The sequence below is a fragment of the Saimiri boliviensis genome, chromosome 12 (assembly GCF_048565385.1).
Source record: "Saimiri boliviensis isolate mSaiBol1 chromosome 12, mSaiBol1.pri, whole genome shotgun sequence".
In the NCBI taxonomy this organism is placed as follows: domain Eukaryota; kingdom Metazoa; phylum Chordata; class Mammalia; order Primates; family Cebidae; genus Saimiri; species Saimiri boliviensis.
Window position 1 is genome coordinate 67,310,882 of NC_133460.1, and position 22,972 is coordinate 67,333,853.

The 22,972-nt window shown below is 31.4% G+C and overlaps 1 protein-coding gene and 1 non-coding gene across 2 annotated transcripts in view; one reads left to right on the forward strand and one right to left on the reverse strand.

The window, feature by feature from the left end:
- Positions 1-22,972, forward strand: part of PCDH15 (protocadherin related 15) — a 1,717,060-nt gene that overhangs the window by 40,882 nt on the left and 1,653,206 nt on the right. The gene's annotated exons all lie outside the window — the stretch shown is intronic.
- On the reverse strand, positions 11,903-12,006 carry LOC120362580 (small nucleolar RNA U13). The gene has a single exon (XR_005578439.1). It is a non-coding gene; the product is annotated as a small nucleolar RNA U13 (small nucleolar RNA).

Sequence of the window (22,972 nt, forward strand, 5' to 3'; positions counted from 1 at the left end):
ATGAGGGACAGAAAGTCATTTAAAGAAATCATGTAAAAATTTGATCTAAGGACAGTTACAGAGATGAGTTGAACAAGTGGATGAATCAAGGCAAAGTATAGAACTAACTAGGAATTACTTCCTGAAGGAGCTAATGGTTGAAGTGTTTCACTTGTAATGCTTTTGAATTTATTTAAAACACTCACTTCTATGACAATTGTGTCATCTAGTTACTGAAACATCTAAAGTACATTTATAGTATTTTTATATTATTGTTACTCACCTATAAGTATTTCAAATTGGAGATTTATGATGCTAATACACTCAGATATTTTTGTGTAATTTACCATTTCTATTGAAATTCTAAATTCAGTAACTAGATATAAAAGAATAAACAAATCTCTTCATAGTTCACATATGCTATACAAGAAAATTCTGCTATTAAATTAAAATGTATTAAGGATTCTCTTCTGTTTCAAAATCACAAAAGTTTGAAAAAATAAACATGTTTTAAAATTGAGAAATAACATCAAGAGCTTGTGTATATTCTGTTTTCACATTGATATGATTTGGCTGTTTCTCCACCCAAATCTCGTATTGTAGCTTCCAGAATTCCCACGTTATGGGAGGGAACCAAGGGGAGGTAACTGATTCGTGGGGGAGAGTTGGATCTTTCCCACACTGTTGTCATGATAGTGAATAAGTCTCACAAGATCTGAGGGTTTTATAAAGGAGAATTCCTCTGCACACTATCTTTTTTTGCCTGCCACCATGTAAGACGTGGCTTTGCCCCTCCTTCGCCTTCCAACATGATTGTGAAGCCTCCCCAGCCATGTGGAACTGTGAGTCAGTGAGACCTATTTCCTTTTTAAATTACCCAATCTTGAGTATATCTTTATTAGCAGTGTGAGAACAGACTAATACACACATTGAATAAAAACTAAAATCAACAGCAATGAAAGTGTGATTGGTATAATTCAACTAAATATAATGAATGACACACTGGGAATTATCACTTTAAAATATTGTGTTTCAGGTAGTTTGAACTTTCAACCTAGACTTATTAGACAAAGAGGCAACTTAAAAGATTCAGAAGTATTTGTAATTTTTTTTAAAAACCATGGGTATATTAACCTTACCTGTTTGATTCTTGAGGTTAAACAAATTTTAGAAACTTTTAGCAATTTTTCACTTTTAATTGTTATGGTTAAATCCAGGGACTGGAAAAGTAACACTTGCTCTCTCTCTCTCCTAAATTTAACCCTTCTTTAATTATAAAAAGATGAACTTTAAAAAAGTTAAATTTTCCTTTTGTGAAGGGTTCAGAAATTCAAATAATTGAATTTACTACTGTGAAAAGATTCTTCATTATGATTCTTATTTTTTAATATAAAAGATGTCAGCAAATTCACCAATGAATTCACATTTAAGAATGCTGCTAGCCATTGTTGTGGATTGGTCACCAAGATGAATTTAACATTAGGCTTTATCCCCAAAATTAATTTCCATTCACACCACTGTTAACTGACGCTTTTCAAGTTTCAATATATTTTATTGTTTGTCTTGAATATGGTGGTTACCCATAAGAACAGTCTTTTTTTATATATAAAACTCAATGCTATAAAGAGTCTTTAAAATAGTTATTGTTTGTCATGAATATGGTGGTTACCCATAAGAACAGTCTTTTTTTATATATAAAACTCAATGCTATAAAGAGTCTTTAAAATAGTTATTGATGATAATTTACATGATTTTAAGTAAACTAATAAGTTCTGTAGGATTAGGGCTGGAATAAATAGTTGTAGTATAAATATAGTCGACTTAAAATAATTATATTTTTTTCTTCAGGTATCTCCAGAGAATTTAGTATAATATTAAAATTGGTATTAGTTATATAACAACTTCATAAATATAAAGGTCTAAAATTTTTTCTAAACCTTCATATGTTTGTGTATGTACAAATACAATCTGAAAATGAATTTTAGCCAAGTTTAAATATGAATTGAAAACGCTTCTAAAACAATTTTGAATTTTTGAAGTGAAATATATTACACTGCAAAGCATGTACTAACATATGTAGTTTTACATTACAATGAATTTGAGAAATTATTTTTGTTTTGGAGATAAGATGAAAATAAGTCATGTTTTAATAGGGTTTTAGTAAAACAGGTAACATATTTTTGCTTTCATTATTTTGTCAAACTCTGTGTTTTCATTTTAGGCATTAGTTTTTAGATATATGTTATTTTGGTTTTGGTATATAAATGAAGGATTATGACAAAATTTGTATTATTAAGCATATCTTCTTTTGTCTGATGATTCCTATTGATTTGAAAGTAAAGACATTTTGTGGAATAATGAAATTTATTTTTATTGCAAGTCTTTTTTAATTATTAATCTCATTACAAATCCTTCAGAAAATTTGATAATCACCCCATTTGGGAGTATTCATTTGCATGTAGCAATTATATCAAACCTGCAACACACGTTATCCCTTATCACAAAGTGTAATACAGTTGACCCTTAAACAATACGAGTTCAAACTGAATGCATCTACTTATGTGTGGATTTTCTTTCCTCTCTGCCACCCATGAAATAGAAACAGCTGCCCCTCCTTTTCCTTCTCAGCTTTCTCAATGTGAAGATGACAAGGAAGAAGACCTTTATGATGATCCAGTTACACTTAATTAGTAGTACATATATTTTTCTCTTCCTTATGATTTCCTTAGTAACATTTTCTAAACTTTATTGTAAGAATATAGTATATATTAATAATACATATGACATGGAAACGGTGTGTTAATCGACCATGTTATCACGACTTCCAGTCAACTGTTAACTATTTTCTCTTAACTGCTAGTAGCAGTTAAATTTGAGGGGGGGTCAAAAGTTAAATGCAAATTTTAGATTGCACAATAGGCGGCAATCCCCATGTTGTTCAAGTGTCAACTAACATTCAATTCAGATAAACTAAGAGTATTCAGTGAGATGGTGAATAGAGTGAAAGTGAATGATTCATCTTGAAGCATACTACATTTGGATGTCCCATTCTAGAGCATGTTAATTGATAAAGATGTGAATACAACTCTCGAAGTAAGTCTCTTCTCACAGAGTATCTAATTTTATTTGGTTTTGTTCTTTCTGAATGCATGACCTTCTCTAAGTACCGTGAAGAAGTAAGGTTGATATTAAAGTGTGATATTTCATTGCTAGTCCAAAGGGATTTGTTCCTGAGTGTTCCTCCAAGTGTCTAACGGTACTAAAGTACAATGTGTTTTTGGTACTTTCAGAAAATGACAGCATGTTGGAGAAAAATGCACTATGGACATGCACACTTGAAAACAAAATACAAAGTGGCAATTACAGCTTGTAAAATGTTAACATTTGTTGATAATTCAGCTTTTCAGTTAGGAACAAATCTCAGAAAGGCTAGTCTTGTATAGGCACTTCATTACAAACTACAGACATAATTTTTCTCTAAATTTGATTAATTATATTATTTTTTGCCAGTATGTGGTTGAATTAATGGTATCTTTGACTACCAACTCTATTGTCCCTACCTTGAACATTGGAAAATAGACTTTTGAAACAATATATACTTTTATTTGGCAAAATATTATGTATTTGGCTTTTTCTGACAGTAAATGAATCTCTATGATTTTCTATGAAAACATTACTTGTCTTCTTTTACCTCTGATTATAAGGACGGGCCTTAAGTCAACATAAGATTACAAATTCAACATATTAACCAAAAACTGTTTGGAAGTATTTGTTTTGGAAATGTCAAATTTGGACCAATATGACTATAATTCTTTCATATATTCATGAGTGAGAAGTTACAGAAAGCTATATTACTAGGCTGATTCGGATATGTGTTGTAAATAGAGCTTAACTGCTTCTGCTGCAGTCCTTACAACCAGAGGTCAAATAAGAGAGCCAAGAATGAGCTCTGATTTTCATGAGTAAAAGCTCTTAGTTGAGATAATTTGAAGGAATTATACTCGTTAATACTACTTTGCTTCCTATTTGGACATACGTATAGAGATAATTATTTGAAAATAACACATTTTCTAGGTTCAACCATCAAGAGATGTTACTAAAATCTATTATTAATGGGGTCCTATAAATGAAGCCAGAAACATAACAATAAGGAGACAAATAAGCTAATATCCTCCCCAAGTTTCCGTAGTATAATATCCATCCTCATAGAGTTTGCTGATTCTTGCAGCAGCCACATTTGACCCAGGGACATAAAACGTTTATTGTGTGTTATATCGTTGGTGCTGTCAAAAGAACTATTACCATGTTTTTCTTTCTTTTCTCATTAAAAGTATAGAATTTTGCAGTTCGTAATAATTAGCACCCTGAAATTAAAGTGTGATATGATTACAAGTTTAAAAATTTTATGTTTGCTGTCCAGTAGTAGATTTCAGATTATAAAGGGGAAAATTGAATATTTCCCGCTGTCTACCTAGATTATCCTTCATGCTGCCAATATCAGGAGGCTTGGAAAACAATATTCTGACATTGTTTTGTGATATTCATTGATTGCTCTAAAGTTATTGATCACCTACTCTATGAAAGGAAGGCTCTAAGAGGGAGAAGGTTAGGATACTAAGATCTGTGCCTTGGTCTCTAGAAATTTGTGGTACAGAAACATCTCTTCCCATGTTCTGTGCCATGGAATAGTGTTTCAAGGACATTTAAATATGTTCATTTAGAGAAAAACACAAATTACCACTATTTCGTTGCCCTATTGTATATATGGTATGTAAGACTCAAAACAGTTCTGTAGTAGAGAACACTATCCAATCTATAACTTGCCAAAACTCATGACTAAGGAATCATTTGACAGTACACATGTTAACCTTTAAGAACCCAAGAGTGTTTATTGGGTCTCAGAATGAAAATGTTGGATGAATGTATTACTTCTGAAAGCAGTTGTTTCCTTCTTCATTACGTTTTAGTTATGCTAAAAAGCCTGAAAAGGAGACTATTTTGAACTATGCATACATAATAAAATTCTCCAAGTCATTACAAATAGGAAAAGCAGACATTTCAGAATCTAAAGAACTAGTCATTACATTTGTTTTGAAAGTGTCTAATAGAAAATAAGAGAAATTATTTAACTTGATTTGTTTTCTTTTACCTATTCAGAGTAACTAATATTGTTGAGTTTGACTTTTTACAGACATTTATACTTTGATACAGGATTCTACCCCCCATTTAAAATTGAGGAATTTTATTCAGGTTTAATATTTGTTAGTGGCAAAGCCAAGATTCTAAACAATCTATCTTTGCCTCTCTATAGTGGTGAAAATTTACTTTTTGTAAATTGACAATAAAATAAAGAATAAATTTCAAATTTTGCAGAAATGTTGTGATATATTAGTAAGGATACCACAGTATGACTCAGTATGTTTTTCATTTAATGATGATAATATGAATATTAGCATATATAAATATATTTTAAAAAACTAATATACAATAAAGCAATATTACAAATCATTAATCTCAGATAAGAAATGGAAACATCATAGAACATATATTGTTTTACACGGAAATTTGGTCAGACTTTGATACTAGCAGGGTATGCCATCAAATGAAAACACATCAAAACAGTAAGTATACCTTATTGGCTTAGTGTTGCAATATGTGCTGGGTTATTATATAATTTGATATTGAACATGAAAATTATTGTTTATTCAAATTTTTTTGTATAAATAGTTAAAATATCAAAAGCATTGAAATAAACTTCTACATTTGATTATTTTCAAATATCACAGCTTTCCAATGATGTCGTAAAATTCGCAATCTCTGTTGTGAATGAGGAATCTCTGGAATCTCTGTTATTGCAAATGAGAGAATTTCCTAATATTCAATAAAGAAATGTAGAATTATTAAAAATTTATTATTATTTAAAACTTCAGTTTAAACTAAAATGTTAAGAGAAGAGGGTTCAAGAAGCTTCATTTTGAAAGCCACATCCTGTTATCTATCTTTCTTCCTATTTTAATAGGAGGCAGCTGCTAGAAAATAGGGACTAGAATTGTTAGACAATCTATCAATTTCTTTCATATTGGCGGCTGACCATTCCTGGCATCTAATTATGTTCACCTTTGTTACTTTAAAATTTTTAGAACTTTTGTCATCTAATTTTCTCAGCTCCTTTTCACTTACAAAGAAGCAATATTAGAGAAACTTATTACTTCTGCAGCTGCAAACAAATGCTTTCAAATGTATTTTCTTGGTGTTATCATAGCACTACATATCTTGAAACAGGTGTTTTCCACTTATGCCTCTTTAATGATCCATTCTTGTCATGTTATCTAATAGAGTAAATATAACATAATTAATAAAATTTTAAGAATCAATTCACTGCAAACAGATCAATATATTTGTTCTATTGACCTCTCTGACATCATTTTCTATCATGGACTGCCTCTTTGCTTCAGCCATACTAGTCATCTTGCTGTTCTTCAAGTACCTTAATCCACATCATATTAGACCTTTTCCATTTGATTATTGCCTTTTGCATGAACACTCTGTTCCCTAATATCTGCCTGCCTTTTACCCTGATTTAATTCAGCTCTCTGCTGAAATGGAACCTTTGCAGAGAGACCTGCTTGGTCATAGTATCTGAAATATTGCCCTATATCACCACTTCCTTCCTTACATGATTTATATTTCATCACAACCAAAATCCCTACATGGCATATCCTATATTTGCTTTTTTCCTTGTTTGTTGTTTATCTCTCCTCATTTACTCCTAATGGACTGTAAATTCCAAGATAGCATAATTGTATGTCTTTTGGTCTTTGCATTTCTTCAGTACTTAGAAGAGTGTCTGGCATATTGAAGGCACTAAATAATTTTTAAATTATTATTAAACAATTAGAATGTGTTAGTATACTAGCTAGGTAGTTTATATTGCATAAAGTCCTGGTTTCTGAATCCTTGTATTAGTTTCAGAACTAAAAACAAGTGTGAAGGAGACAGAATGTATTGGAACTTTTTGAATATTCACTATGCTTTACATACTCTAATATAAATTACTTTCATTTCATATTCAATATTATAAGGCAGGTCTTTTATGAATACTGTTTTAAATAATTCTTGGGTGCCTGTATCCAAAAAGAAACCAGAAAAAATATCTAAACATTACTGTATGACTCTAAAAAATCAGTAATTTTATTTTGCTGATCTCAAAAGCAGTTTCCTGAGGTGGAAAACTGCTCTAAAGAGAACAAAGAAGGCTGGACATGGTGGCTCACGCCTGTAATCCCAGCAGTTTGGGAGGCTGAAGTGGGCAGATCATGAGGTCAGGAGTTTGAGACCAGACTGACCAACATGGAGAAACCCCATCTCTACTAAAAATACAAAATAGCAGTGAGGTGGCACATGCCTGTAATCCCAGCTACTTTTGAGGTTGAGGCAGGAGAATTGCTTGAACCTAGGAGCGGAGGTTGTGGTGAGCCGAGATCATGCCATTGCACTCCAGCCTGAGCAATACGAGCAAAACTGTCTCAACAAAAAATAAATAAATAATTAAATACATAAAATAAAAAATAAGTGAGCACAGAGTCAAGTATTTGTCTGATAATCATTAATCATTCCTTGGAAATGTTTTACAACTTTGTAAAATACTGAAAACACTTAAAATGCCTTTTTAATTACAATCGATTATTTGAAGGAAGTTTATAGCAAGACAGGTAGCAGATAAAAAAATATCTTGGTGGACATATGTCATTCTTGATTCCTTACACACACTTTCATTGCTTTGCAAAGATAAAATGCATATGATGATAGAGTATAAATTTCAAGAATCTAAGGGAAGCAAGGCGGCACACTTAATCTCAGGCTTGTGTAAACTGGAATTTCTGTGTTCAATTCCCAACTATCTTTCTCACTATCTTGTGTTTATCTATTTGTAGCTTATCCTCCCTAAATTTATATTTCCGATTATGCAGTGGTTTCATATATGCAATAATTTTAATCTAAATCTGCAATGTAATACTTGAAATACAATTATTATATTTTTACCTAATACCTTATTTTGAAAGATTAGCAACTAATTTGGAGAGATTTGTTTTACTTGACACCTTACAAGTGGCTTCTGTGGTACAAACTTATGTGTTATGAAGGAGTTCTTCACTATGAACTTCTTAAATTATCACCATTAATAATGATTTTGACTTAGTAGCTTTTTTGTATTTAAGTTATATATTTAGTAGTTACATGAGAACTAATATGCTTGTAGATCCATTCACATTTATTCCATGAAAAATATTGTGTTAGTCCATTTGAGTTGCTTTAAGGAATACCTGGGACTGTGTAATTGATAAAGAAAAGAAATTTCTTTGGCTCAACGTTCTACAGGCTGTATAAGACATATGGTGTCAGTATCTACTCCTGGTGAGGCCTCAGGAACCTCCCAATCATGGTGAAAGGCAAAGTGGGATCCTGTGTATCACACAGCAAGAGAGAGCAAGAGTGAGTCGTGAGGTGTCAGGCCCTTTAAAAACCAGCTCTCATATGAATGAACTCATTACTGCAGGGAAGGCAAAAAGGCACCTGAGGAGCCACCTGCCATGATCCAAACACCTCTCACCAGGACCCGCCTTCAACACTGGGGATCACAGTTCAACAGGAGATTTGGAGAGGACAAAACATCCAAACTGTATCCTATATTTAGGAAATTTTGCTTTGGATATTGCTTTCATAATAATGTCCCTTTGAAAAAACATTTTAACATGGGAAAAACATTTTAACATGGGAAACAGCTAAAAGTAATTACTATTGCCTTTGCTAATGCCAGGTTAAACAGATGACAACATTTGAAAGAAAAAATAGTTTATAATAGATAATAAGGAAATAGTGACAGTAATTAAGTATGTGTTCAGAAGTCAGGCTTTTCATTACGTCTGGATGGAAAGCAATAGCATTTGAAAATATTTTCCACTTTGCCTATATATATCTATAGGCAAAGATATATATATATATATATAATATATATATATATCTTATAGTAAATCCTGCATTTCAGTATAAATCACTGCATTCCTAGAATAAGTAAATATATATCACTTTATACAAAAGACATTCTTAAAAGTCATTTACAAATCAGATTTTATCCTCTTTGAATATCAAGCCATATTTCTCATTGACTGACACTGTAATTTTAGAGATGTGTTCTCAAAGAAAAAAAAAATTGGTTCCTGAGCCTCAAAGGTCATATCAGAATGCAGCAAACTTATTTCTAACTTAAATTTAAAAATAAATGTTTTAAAAATAAATTATTTCTATTAACACTTGAGTGAAAAACTATGCCTACAGTTATCCAATATGGTATTAGACAACTTGAAGACTAATTCTAAAATGTGAAGAAAACAGTGTTGTCTTAATATAAAATATGTATTTTTTTTATAAAAATTTTCTAAGAACCTCTTAATGGTGTTTATCTTTCTATTTCTTTGTGGCTCTGTTTGTTTACCTGCCAGGTCTTTTCTAAACATGGCTATTACAGATGATAAAGCTGTCAAAAATGCAACATGAAATTCTAGCATTTTTAAGAAACAAGAGAAGCTATTTACAAATGTAATATTGGTGGAAACAATTCAACTAAGAATTTAGTATGAAAGCCCTTCCTACCATACCATGTTGGAGAAAAAAGAGGTGTATTTTGCCCCAATTTAAGACACAAATATACCTTTTGAATTTGTCTGTGTTTTCGCATTATGTAGGGAAAAACAGGACTATTCTGAAAAAGCGGCAGTGTTAAATTTTTTTCTTGATAATTATTATTGTATTGTCTGCCTCAGGAGACCAATATTTAGTTTAAAATAAATTTACCGACATTAGGGTGATGATTTATAGACATAGACAGAAATAGGACTATGTTCACAAGATTACTCTGAATGAGTTTACATTAAATATCATACTTTTTATTACAGTGTTTTTCTGAGCTTTATGTTTTCTTATTTCTGAAAATAGCTTATTTGGAGAAAACTAAGACCACTTTCAATACTGTAGAAGAACTCACTCAAATTTCCTTAGTCACAGAGTTAAATATACTGAAGATACTCTCATCATGGTGTTTCATTTGAAATGGTATTTCTGTTATTTTTTTGAGAAAATTCTTTAAGAAATCAAGGTTGATTTCTCTGAGTATTTGATACAATTTGGAATCTGTTTGCTTTGATTGTTTTTAAAATTTATTTTTTTGAGTAATTAAACTTTCTATAACTGAATACATCAACGTTTTTTTGGCCTGTGTTATCCTAGAAGTGGACAGAGTATGGATGAGCATAACACTAAATGTAGGTAACTTGTAACGGATGTTTATATATGACCTGGGAAGCTAAAGGTTTATCTTGCTGCATTTCTGTTTGCAATGAAAGATCTATCAAATCTTGTTTAATACTTTTGAAAGCACTGAAGCATCTTATTGCATAGGTAATTTTACTGTCTTCATGATCCATATACCATATACATCTTTTAAATGAATATTTATGGTAGTGATTCTTAAAGCTGCATCTGTTAGATACAGGTCATTAGTAGCTTAGGAGGGACCAAGTTAAACATATTACATGGGAGTCCAGTAGATGTGGTGATGCATAACTAGGAGAACTGTGGACAAAGTGATTTGTCACCTTATTGCCTCTTCAAAGGAGGACATGTTGTCCCAGCATTAGGGAGTGCTTTCTGTAGACATTCTTTAGCTCTCAGCAACACCACTCCCTCTGCCATTCCCTTTCTCAGACATTTCAAGTAGCATCAGACAGCTGACTTTCTCAAAGTTACCCTTCCCAGAATCCTACATGCAGTGACTGATGCATCGAGGACAAGGTTTTAAGACCTGGCTGTCTTTGCTCAATGATAATATTAGATTGTTTTATCTCCAGAGCATCCCTTGTGGACAAGGCTCTGTGCAGATGACTTAAAAACTTACATTTTTTGTTCAAACTTCTGAGTGTGGAATCTGTGAATGGCAATAGCAATAATAAGTGGCATTGAACTAACTGTATTTTATTAAATACTTGACATCCTCTTTTGGATGTCCTGATAACATTCCAATTAGCTTGTTAAAAGCCAAACTCATAATTCTGTTCTTTTAAACCAAGGTTTTTGTTTGGTTTGGTTTTATATTTATTTATTTTTATTTGTTTATATTCCTCAATTTTTTATTTTGGTAAAAATACACATAACATAGAGTTTACCATGTCAACCATATTTAAGTATGCAGTTCTTTAGCATTAATTACATTAATATTATTGTTCAGTTGTTCAATTATCATTATTGTTCATCTCCAGAACTCTTAACATCTTGAAAAACTGAAAAGTTTTCCCTCTCTTAGCTCCTGACAATTATTCCACTTTCTGTTTTGAGGATTTTCTACACTAAATACCTCTTATAAGTACATAAGAATCATACAGTATTTGGCTTTTTGTAACTGGCTTATTTTACTTGGTATAACGCCATCAAAGTTCACCCATGTTGTAGCATATATTAGAATTTCCTTCCTTCTTAAGGCTGAATAATATTCTATTGTAGGCAAAAAACACATTTTGTTTATCCATTCTACTGTTGATAGACTCTTGAATTGCTTCTAAATTTTAGCTATTATTAGTAATGCTTTTAACAACATAGGTATAAAAATACATATTAAAGAAAATGCTTTCAATTCTTTTGGATGCACACCTAGAAGTGGAATTGCAGAATCATGGTAATTTCATGTTTAATTTTTTGAGGATTTATCGTATGATTTTTCACAGCAGTTTTACCATTTTATATTTATTCCTACTAACAGTGAACAAGGGTTTTATGTTCTCTACATTCTTGCCAAATTGTTTTTTCTGATTTATTTTGATAGCTGCCATCCTAAATGGGTGTGAGATGGTATCTCATTGTAGATTTTTTTTCATGTCTGATGGGTAATGTGCTAACATTGTAACAAGGTTCCAGGGTGGCACATCTCACACCTGTGCATGAACACCCAGTCATCACACTTATAAACTACAAAATAATCTCATTGTAATTTTTATTGGCATTTTTCTAATGATTAGTGATTTGAACATATTTCCATGTACTTACTGGCCATTTTTATATCTTCTTTGGGTAAATGTCTATTAAAGTATTTTGACCATTTTTGAATCTGGTTGCTTGTTTTTTGTTATTGAGCTTTAGGAGTGCTCTGTATATTCTGAATATTAATCCTTTACTAGATATATAATTTGCAAATATCTTCTTCTATTATGTAAATTGCCTTTTACTCTAGTGATAATTTTCTTTTGATGCATGCATTTTTAAAAATCTTTTATGATTTTATGAAGCCAGTTTGCCTCTTTTTAATTTTGTTGTCTGAACATCAGGTGTCTTATTAAAAAATTATTGCCAAATCTTAAGTGTTAAAACTTTCATCTTTCGTGTAAGAGTTCATAGTTTTAGGTCTTCCGTTTAGGTCATGGATCCATTTTGACTAAAGTTTTGTATATGGTGTTAAGTAAGGTTCCAACTTTATTATTTTGCATATAGATATTTCATTTTCCCTGCAACATTTATTGAACATACCGCCCTTTCCCCACTGAATGGCCTTGACAACCTAATTGAAAATCACTTGACCATATATGTGAGGATTTACTTCTAGGCAGTCTTTCCTATTACGCTGGACATTGTTTTGATTACTGTAGATTTATAGTAATTTTGGAAACCAGGAGTCTTACAGTTCTAGCTTGTTCTTTTTCAGGACCAGTTTAGCTATTTGGAGTCCCTTGAGATTCCATATGAATTTTAGGATTAGTTTTTTGTATTTTGCTTTAAGACATCATTGGGATTTTGATAGGGGTTGCATTAAGTCTGTAGATTTGCATTGAATCTGTGGTATTGACATTATAACAATGTTAAGTTTTCCCATCATGAACATATGATGACTTTCCATTTATTTTTATATTCTTTAATTTCTTTTGGAATGTTTTGTAGCTTTTATTGGGCAGGTCTTTTAATTCCTTGGTCAAGTAAGTAAGTAGTTTATCTTTTTAATGCTATTGCAAATAAAATTATTTTATTAATTTTGTTTTTGGATTATTCTTTGTGATTGTATACACATGCCCTTAATATTTATGTGATGACTTAATTTATTGGTTCAGCTTTTTTAGTGGACTCTTTAGCATTTTTTATAAATAAGATTATATTATCAGTAAACAAAGATAACTTAACTTCTTCCTTTACAATTTTTATGGCTTTTTTTCCCCCTTGCCTGTTTTTTCTGGCCAGATCTTTCAGTACTATATTACATAGTACTAAATTCAGGCATTCTTGACTTATTGCTTATCAGAGAGGGAAAGCCCTCAATTTTTCATGATTGACTATGATGTTTTATATGGGACTTTTACATATGGTTTTTTATTAGGTTAAATTGGTTTCCTTCTATTTCTAATTTGTTGAGTGCTTTTTTTGTTTTTTAATCATGAAAGGGTGTAAAATTTTGCCAAATGCTATTTATACATCAGTTGAAATAACCATGCGATTTTTACTCTTCATTCTGTTAATGTGGTATGAACAATTTTTATATGTTGAAATAACTTTGTTTTCCGTTAGTATTAATAAATCTCTTTTGCTCATGGCCTGTAATCATTTTAATCTGCTGCTTATTAACTTGGTTTCTAATAATTTTTTGAGGATTTTTGCATCAATGTTTATAAAGGATATTGCTATGGTTTTAGAGTAATGCTGTCTTATAGAATGAGTTTTGAAAGTGTTTCCTCATGACAAAAGTTTTGAAAAAGTTTTAAAAAATTATGCTAGTTCTTTAAATGTTTTATGCAATACATTAGTGATGCCATCAGGTCCAGGGCTTTTGGTGTCAGGAGATATTTTATTACTGATTCAAGCTCCTTACTAGTTATCAGTCTATTCACATTTTTTTAGTTTATCGTAATTTAGTTTTGGTAAGTTTTGTATCTCTAGGAATTTCTTCACTTCATATGTTACCAGATTTCTTGGCATACAATTTTTCATAGTACTCTTTTACAGTTCATTTTATTTCTGTAGAATTGATAGCAAAGTCATCATTTTCATTTCTCATTTTAGCAATTTGAAGCTTCTCTATTTTTCTCTTAGTCCATCTAGCTAAAAGTTTACTAATGTTGATCTTTTCAAACAACTAGCTTTTGGTTACATTGTTTTTCTGTCATCTGTTTTGTCTATCTCTGCTCTAGTCTTTATCATTTTCTTTGTTCTGCTTGTTTTCAATTAGCTTGTTTTTCTAGTTTCTTAAGTTGTAAAGTGGTTGACTTAAGATCTTTTTTTGAACTAAAAGAAAGTATTTCTTGCTTTTTAATGTAAGCATTTATAGCTATACATTTTTCTCTTAGCACTATTATTCTATGCCTCATAAATTTTGGCATGTTATGTTTTAGTTTTCATTTATCACTAAATACTTGTATATTTCCCCTGTTATTTCTTGTTGATCTATTAGTAATTTAAAAATATTTGTTTACTTTACACAAATTTTTTAAATTTTCCGCTTTTCCTTTTGTTGCTAATTTCTAACTTAATTTTGTTGTAGTTGGAGAAGATACTTCGTATAATGTCTTTTAAATCTATTGAGATGTGATTTGTGGCCTAACATATAATCTGTGCTGGAGACTGTTCCATGTGCACTTGAGAAGAATGCATATTCTGTTGTGTGGTTGAATATTCTGTAAATATCTCTTACATTTTGTTGGTTTATTGTGTTTTTTAAGTCCTCTATTGTTATTTATTTTTTTAATTATTTTCTTTCTGATTGTTTTATTCATTATTGAGGGTAGATCTTGAAATCTCTGATTATTATTGTAGAACTATTTATTTTTCATTTAATTATATCAAATATTCCTACATGTATTCTAATGGTCTATTATTATGTGCATGTTGATATTTATTATGTCTTCTTGGAATATCAAACCTATTATTAATATATAATGTCCTCCTTTTTTTCTTATAACTTTTTAACAGTTATTTAAAGTCTATTTTGTCTGGTATTAGTGTAAACACCCCTGCAATCTTATTGTTACCATTTATACGGAGTATCTTTTTCCATCCTTTCACTTTCAACCTGTTTGTGTATTCACATATAGTGTAAGTCTCTTTTAGACAGTATATAGTTGGATCATGGCCATAAGGCATGCTGCCAGTATCAGTCTTTTGTTTGACAGGGTTTAGCCATTTAAAATTAAAGCAATTGTTGATAAGAAGATAACTGTAACTGTCATTTTGTTATTTGTTTTCTAGATGCCTTATAGCTTTTTTATCCATTTCTTCTGTCTTTTTTAGTATTGTTTATATTTTGTAGTGAAAAATTTAAATTCCTTTCACATGTTTTTATGTATATTCTATAATTATTTTCCTTGTGGTTACCATGAGTATTACAGTTAACACTCTAAAATTACAATACTCTAACTAGAATATATACCAGCTAACGTTCAATAATATACGAAACTCACTTCCTATAACATTTTATTCATATTTCTTTCAGTTATTAAAGTCACAAAATTATATCTGCATACATTGTGCATTCAAAAACATAAAGTAATAATTTTTAGTACCTTAGTGTCCTCCATTATGTAGAAAACAAAATGTAGAGATACAAACCAAAGTTATAATAATGGGAACTTTAGACTAATAATTGTTTAATGTATTAGTCTCTTAAAGTCTGTAGAAAATATAAAGTAGATTTACAAACCAGTGTTGCAATAATATTAGCTTTTATAATTGTCCATTCATTTGTCTTTACTGAGATATATAATTATTCATATAGCTTTGAGTTACTATCTAATGTCCTTTTATTCTAAGCTGCAGAATTCCCTTGAGCATTTATAGCAGTTTGGGTCTAGTGTTAATGTACTACATTAGTTTGTATATGAAAATATTTTATATATTTTCTAAGGGATAGGTTATGGAATTTACATTCAGTTGTAATTTTTAGTTTGTGAATTTTTTGTTCCTTTTTAACCTATCCCTACTGATATTTCCATTTTGTTCATCCATCATTTCCTTGACTTTCTCTATGTCTTCCTTTAGTTTTTTGCACATCATTACAGTTGTTATTTTAAAGTATTTATCTAGTAGATCTACCATCAGATCTTTCTTAGTGACTTTATTTTGCTTTATCTGTTTTCTTCAAATGAGCCATTCTTTCTTGTTCTTGTGTGTGCCTTGTGATTATTTGTTGAAAACTGGACACTTGAATTTAATTAAATGGTAAATCTTGAAATCAGATTTTCTCCTTTCCCTGGGGCTTGCTGTTTTTGTTATTATTTTATGTTGTTGCAGGCTGTCTCTGTGCTGAGGATCAGCCTGAGGTGAAACTTAATGTCTTTTATTAGTATTTTATGAACCTGTACCATTTCTTGGTGGTACACTGAAACTTTCTAATTTCCTTTATGTATGCAGTTGCTTTGGAAATATACTATTCTTCAATGTTTGATTCTCAAACGGGTAAAAGAAAAATGTAGGGGAACAAACAACCTTTCAAATCCCCTGGAAGTCACGTTAGCCAGAAAGAATGGGTTTTAGAACAGGAGATGGTGCAACAACAAAGACTACCGTCTCTTTGCCTCTACCATCATGATCAGAAGTAGCAATCAACCAGCAGAGCACAGATCCTTGATAACTGAAGGATGTGGTCCTTTTTGCTCATGGTAGTTTCTGCAAGCTGCAAGCAAGCTACAGCAGGAATATATGCACAGCTTCTTGTCTTGGGATTTGGGTTGGGGATGGATAGCTGCTGCTGATCTAACAGCTGAAATTAACCAAAATTTATTATCCGCATTTTCTCCTAGAAGTTGTAAGCTTTCATTAAATTCAGGAATTCCAAAATAGTTGTATCAGAGCAATTCTGCCAGTATAATTACTACTTAAGTGTAAAGAGATTACTAGTGCTTGCTTTTCCATCATCTTTCCAGAATTCTCAAGACCAGGCTCTTTCACCTTGTTTCCATGAATGACATTACTGTCCATCTAGATACGTAAACCAGAAATTATGTATCCTTTTCTTTTCCCCACACATATCATTTCTCACAAAGTTGTTTCAATTTTAACTTCTAAATATCACATCAATAGTTTGTTACTAGAGTTTGGTTGCCTAAATCCTCCCGAGCACTGATTTTATATATTTTAATGACATATTTCAGCAACTTGGTAGGCTGAGATGTGCCATGTGGACATTGGAGTTTAGAGACGTATGACCAATTTCTCAATTAAGTGGCAAAGCTGGGTTTTGAATACAGGTCATTTTGTTTCTATACATTTTACTGAACATGATGCTTCACATTTATTTTCTGGAAAATGGCTTCTAGATTAGGCTAACAAAAGTTTTAAAATTATTATGAATAAATATTTTTAAAAGATATGCAAGGCTTTCTATCAAATACATATATTTCTAATATTTCCAAATTCATCCTTATAGTAAATGTGTAAAATAGCTAATCTTATTTCAATTTCACTGATGAACAGTGAATGGGACAACAGTGGTATTCAGATATAAATTTCTAGCTAAACTCAAGTTCTGTGTTCTTCAGTGTTTTGTTACCATGTCACCTTGGAACAGTAAGCCCTTAAAATGCTGATACACTAATGAATTGTTAAAATAAATTCACAAATGTTGCTACTCTTGAGACAAGTATAGAAACAGAGCACTGAAAAAATGACAAAATCAAAAGATGTCTGTGGTTAATGTGCTATAATATTAAATAAAAACCACAATGGTGGAAGCTTTGTCAATTAATGACTATTAATAAAAGTCTCCTGAATTGCCTCCCAGACTAAAAAATAATAAAATCACATTTAATATCTTAATTGAAAAATTAATTTTAAACTGGAGCAATCTCTATTAATAGCAGATGTTATGATTATCATAGTATTGAGTTTTCTTATTTTACTAACCATGCTACTTTCTTTTTTCTATTCTCCCCAAAATGAATCCAAATTCAAGAAATATAAAAGTGTCAGTTATTGGCATCTTGGAAAAACAGGCTGCTCCCCTCTTTCCACAAGTTTACACTTGCATTTCCTTGAAATAATTGCCTTAAAATATACCTGTTAAGATGTTTGTCTTAAGGCAAACGTGTGTACTCTCTTCATGTAATTTATTTATGTACTAAGTGGATTAAGAGGCATATTTGGGAACAGGGACATCTTATTGGCATCCCTCAAATCATACTATTTCAGAATGGTGCTCTTTCAAAGACTATAGTTATAACACCTGAAAAAATATTATGATTCATAAAATTCTTTACTGTCCTATCATGTTTATCAATTTAAATACTGACAGCTTTTGGATAAATACGTCCTAGCTACTCCAGCTAATTAAGTACTAATGGTGATAACATTTTGTTTCATATGATAGTAGAAAAACATAGACTGATTTGCCTAAAAATCAAATGGTTTCATAGTAATCTAGTTTTGAAAACTGTAGCCTGTATGTTTCTAACCCGGCTATTATAAAATAAGTTTATATAAAATGTTTAATGATGTGAAAAGTTGTTAACTTCCCGGTTTGCAAAGGTCATTTTAGAAATGTACTTTTACCTGAATTTCTTTCTAAAGATTAATTTCTTAACCTTTATTCTGTGAAAGTATTTTTCAGGTTACTCCCTAAGTAACATCTGAGTTATTTATTTATTTATTTATTTTTTTTTGAGACGGAGTTTCACTCTTGTTACCCAGGCTGGAGTGCAATGGCGCAATCTCGGCTCACCACAACCCTGAGTTATTTTTATGTTATATATTATCTCTTGTTTCCAGAGCATTTCTTTTCTTTTTTCTTTCTTTTTTTCTTTTTTTTTTTTTTTTTTTTTGAGACGAAGTTTCGCTCTTCTTACCCAGGCTGGAGTGCAATGGCGCGATCTCGGCTCACCGCAACCTCCACCTCCTGGGTTCAGGCAATTCTCCTGCCTCAGCTTTCTGAGTAGCTGGGATTACAGGCACGCGCCACCATGCCCAGCTAATTTTTTTGGATTTTATTTTAGTAGAGACGGAGTTTCACCATGTTGACCAGGATGGTCTCGATCTCTTGACCTCGTGATCCACCCACCTCGGCTTCCCAAAGTGCTGGGATTACAGGCTTGAGCCACTGCACCTGGCCCTCCAGAGCATTTCTAAATAACCTTCCCAAAGTATCTTAAATGAATTATTGAATTTGTTTTAAAAATAATTTTTACCAAAGAAGGCATATTTCTTAATACTTAAAAGTGTGAAATTGAACATAATTTGTGAAATTTGCAAAAGTTACTATTTATTTTCCTATGTTTCCCTTATTTATATGTTAGCATTTATATTTATGTATTAGGATTTATCTATTAGCCCAAAATTCTATCATTGGCTAAAAAAGATATATTAATGGCAATGGAATATAATTGGCAGATATGTCACAAGACTTGACAGTGGAAATGTGAGTAATACAATGTCAACAAAAGGGGAAGTTTGAAGATCATTAATATTATATGGCAGCATTACTCTTTTTCATTACTGCATTGATTTACAGATGACAATTCACTACCTTTTGATAAGTGGTGAAGGTTTTACTGCTTTCAAAATGCTTACTTTTGGATATATGGTGCCATATCATCTGGGATTTCCTAAACTTCAGTGTAGAATTATGGATCAGAATTTCTGAGTGTGTTACTTAGAAATATATTTTTAAAGCTCCACAGATAATTTTAATTCACTATCAGTTAAGACAATCACTGTTAGATAACCAAAACAGAAGGAAAATAATCAAATTCATTGTTGTGCAAATGTATGAAGGATGTTGTTGGGAGAGATAAGTCCATTCACAATGTTGGGGAAAACATCAAGCATTTCCAGTCTAAGAATTACTGGATCGTGAAATATTGTTTATATCAAGTGCTGCTTTGTGTTATGGCCATCTTCCTGCATTTTTTTCCTTCATTATTTACTCTACTAGCGGAGGGAAAAAACACTATGAGTACCTAAGAGTCTGTCAGAATAGCCTAAATTATTACAGAAATTTAATTCGGATTTCAAAATGTGGCAGGCCATTTTACAAATGATAGAACATGTTTGTTTATAAATATTTGAAAGAGGCAAGTAGAAAGGTTACATGAATGTTTTTTTAATATAGCACTTAAACGCACTGGAATATTAATGGTTTGCCATTAATAGCCTGCAGCATTCTGTGAGTCGAAGAGTACAATCATTGCCTGCTTTATTTTTTACTTACATTGGCATTTGGAGACATTTTTAGTGATCACTGGGAAATACAGTGTTTATAAGAGTCTTTTGTTACTTTGAAATATTATATAAAGAGAACTGTAGAGAATGTTGAAAAATATTTTTCTTAGGAAAAATTATGTCATTACTGAAGAGAGCTGTGTTAGGAAGAGATGCATACTTTCACATCTCCATGTGTAAGACTGAATTCTGTTGGAAGAAATTTTGGTTCAGTTAATGTTATCCATGAAAAAAAATTCAACTCTAGTTTTTTTTTTAGTGAGAATTATTTGTATTGCATTAACATGGCACACAATTTTTACATTTTGATATCAGTAGTCTACTTTAGTAAAAACAAGCTTATTCACTACCTTTACTCATTATGATAAAGCAAATTATGCTCTGATACTATTCTCTATAACATAATTGTATTCATTTCTTACATTTGAAATGCTAATATTCTGCCACTAGCCTTATAGTACTTGTCATTCATAATGGCCACCTGTGATTTGTTTTTGAAAATAGTTTCTCATTGTCTCCACATATTATCTTTCTTTAAAAATAAAATTCTGCTACACTGTATTTTGCTTATATTAATGTAATAAAAGTTGTTATAAACACTTCTTTTCAAAATTTAAAAAGCAATTATTCAATGTAAAGTTTGAATAACTATAGAAAATTACTATTAATATACAATAATAATAGGCCCATCGACTATATTGGTATACATTTGGTTCTTTTTAAAAAAATTTTATTGCATTTTAAGTTTTGGGGTACATGTGAAGAACATGTAAGATTGTTGCATAGGTACACACATGGCAGTGTGGTTTGCTGCCTTCCTCCCCATCACTTATATCTGGCATTTCTCCCCATGTTATCCCTCCCCAGCTCTCCAACCCCCACTGTCCCTCCCTTATTTACCGCCCCCCTCCCACAGACCCCAGTGTGTGATGTTCCCCTCCCTGTGTCCATTTGGTTCTGTTCAGGATGTGGTATTTGTCCTACTTGATCACCTGTGTTGGGCCTTACAAAGTGCTGTGGAAGGTGGAAGGTGGAGGTATAGGGCCATAATCAGGAAGGAAATACAGTTATTACAGTTGAAACCTCATAGGAAGTCTATGGTTATAGAGTCTTGACAGAGAGTTGGCACTCGGGGGTGACATAAGGGAGATTTCTAGGGAACAGTTAATGTTATTTACTTTATTACCTGTTTGTGGGTTACGCAAGTGTTTTTACTTTGTGATGATTTATTTATACTAACATTTTTTTCACATATCTGTACATGTATTACACATTAAAATGTTAACAGCAAAACTAACAAATACCTTATAAGCAATACTAAATTACTATTTCTCTTCATGGTAGGTAAAATGGAAAAAAAAAATTTAAGAATTGGTGAGGGGAAAATTCTGAGAATAGAAGCACATGATATTACTAGGTCATTTGAGTTATATTCGATATAATTTTAACAAGTTTAAAACAAACTTATAGCAATGCTAGATAATGTTATTATAGTGTTTGGCTTAAAAGTTGTATAAGGCTAATAAATAGTTTTGTAATGTATGCTAATTGTATGCATAGGCGTTATACATTATTTTTTAAAATAAAATATTCTGCAGTTGTTTTAAAACAATTACCTGTGGGTTGTTTTAATATAGAATAAAAATTAGATGCAAAATGTGTTCCTTAAGTTAATGCAGTATTGTTCAGGATCTTGTTCAGTAGCTCAAGCACTCTGAATGTCTTAGATAGAAGTTGTAGCAGACATGAAGGCAAATGAAACTCATACCCAGCCTTTCGAAGTGCTGGGATTACAAGCGTGAAACACCTGCAGACATGAAGGCAAATCAAACTCATATCCAGCCTTTCAAAGTGCTGGGATTACAAGCGTGAACCACCACTCCCAGCCCAATGTTAATAACTTTTAAACTGAGTCTATAAAAAATAAGATTAAAACAATATCATAATTACAAGTTTGGGGAAAAGCATATAGTATCAGAAACTAACAGGAATTTCCACTTCCATTGGCAGTATGATTTGGCATAAGCATTCTGAAGAGCAGGTTCACTATATATGTTGGAGACAAAGATATGTAGCAATAGATACCCCAGGAATTCCATTCTTTAATGTAAATCTTAGGGCCCAGAGCAACTGTCTCCTATGAAAACAAGATGACACGTGTAATATTTTTCCTTATAACATGTCTATGATATCAAAAATTTGGAAAAACCTAAATGTTCACCACAAGAGCAATGAATAAATTATGATAGTTATAAACAAATAAAAATTAATAATCTAGAGCTATAGTGTGTGTATATATGGAGAGAGAGAGAAAAAGAGAGAAAAGGTGCCAGATTTCGAATATTTAAAGAAGTTCTATGAAGTTTAAAATATGCAAAAATAAATATGTTAAGTATAAAGCAAAATTAGTAATAAAGGTATCTAAATGATAAACACTGGAAGTGATTTCTTTGGCTGATGTAAGGCAAATTGTGGGGAGGAAAAATAATGCAGCTATGGAGAGCCATTGAAATGTATCTTTTTAATAATTTTATTCATCAGCTGTATCGTAGATTCTCTGACATTCTTCATATTATTTTTATTCGTTTTCTATGCATCTACATTTTAGACTACATCGTTTAAAATCATCTGAAAAGAAAAAAATCCACTAAGCACCTTCATTACTTCCAATCTGTCATTCAAAGATTGCAGAAGTTCAAAGATAGGATATTTTCAACACCTATATTTACATTTCTCCTTAATAATTTAATTTTAGTCGATG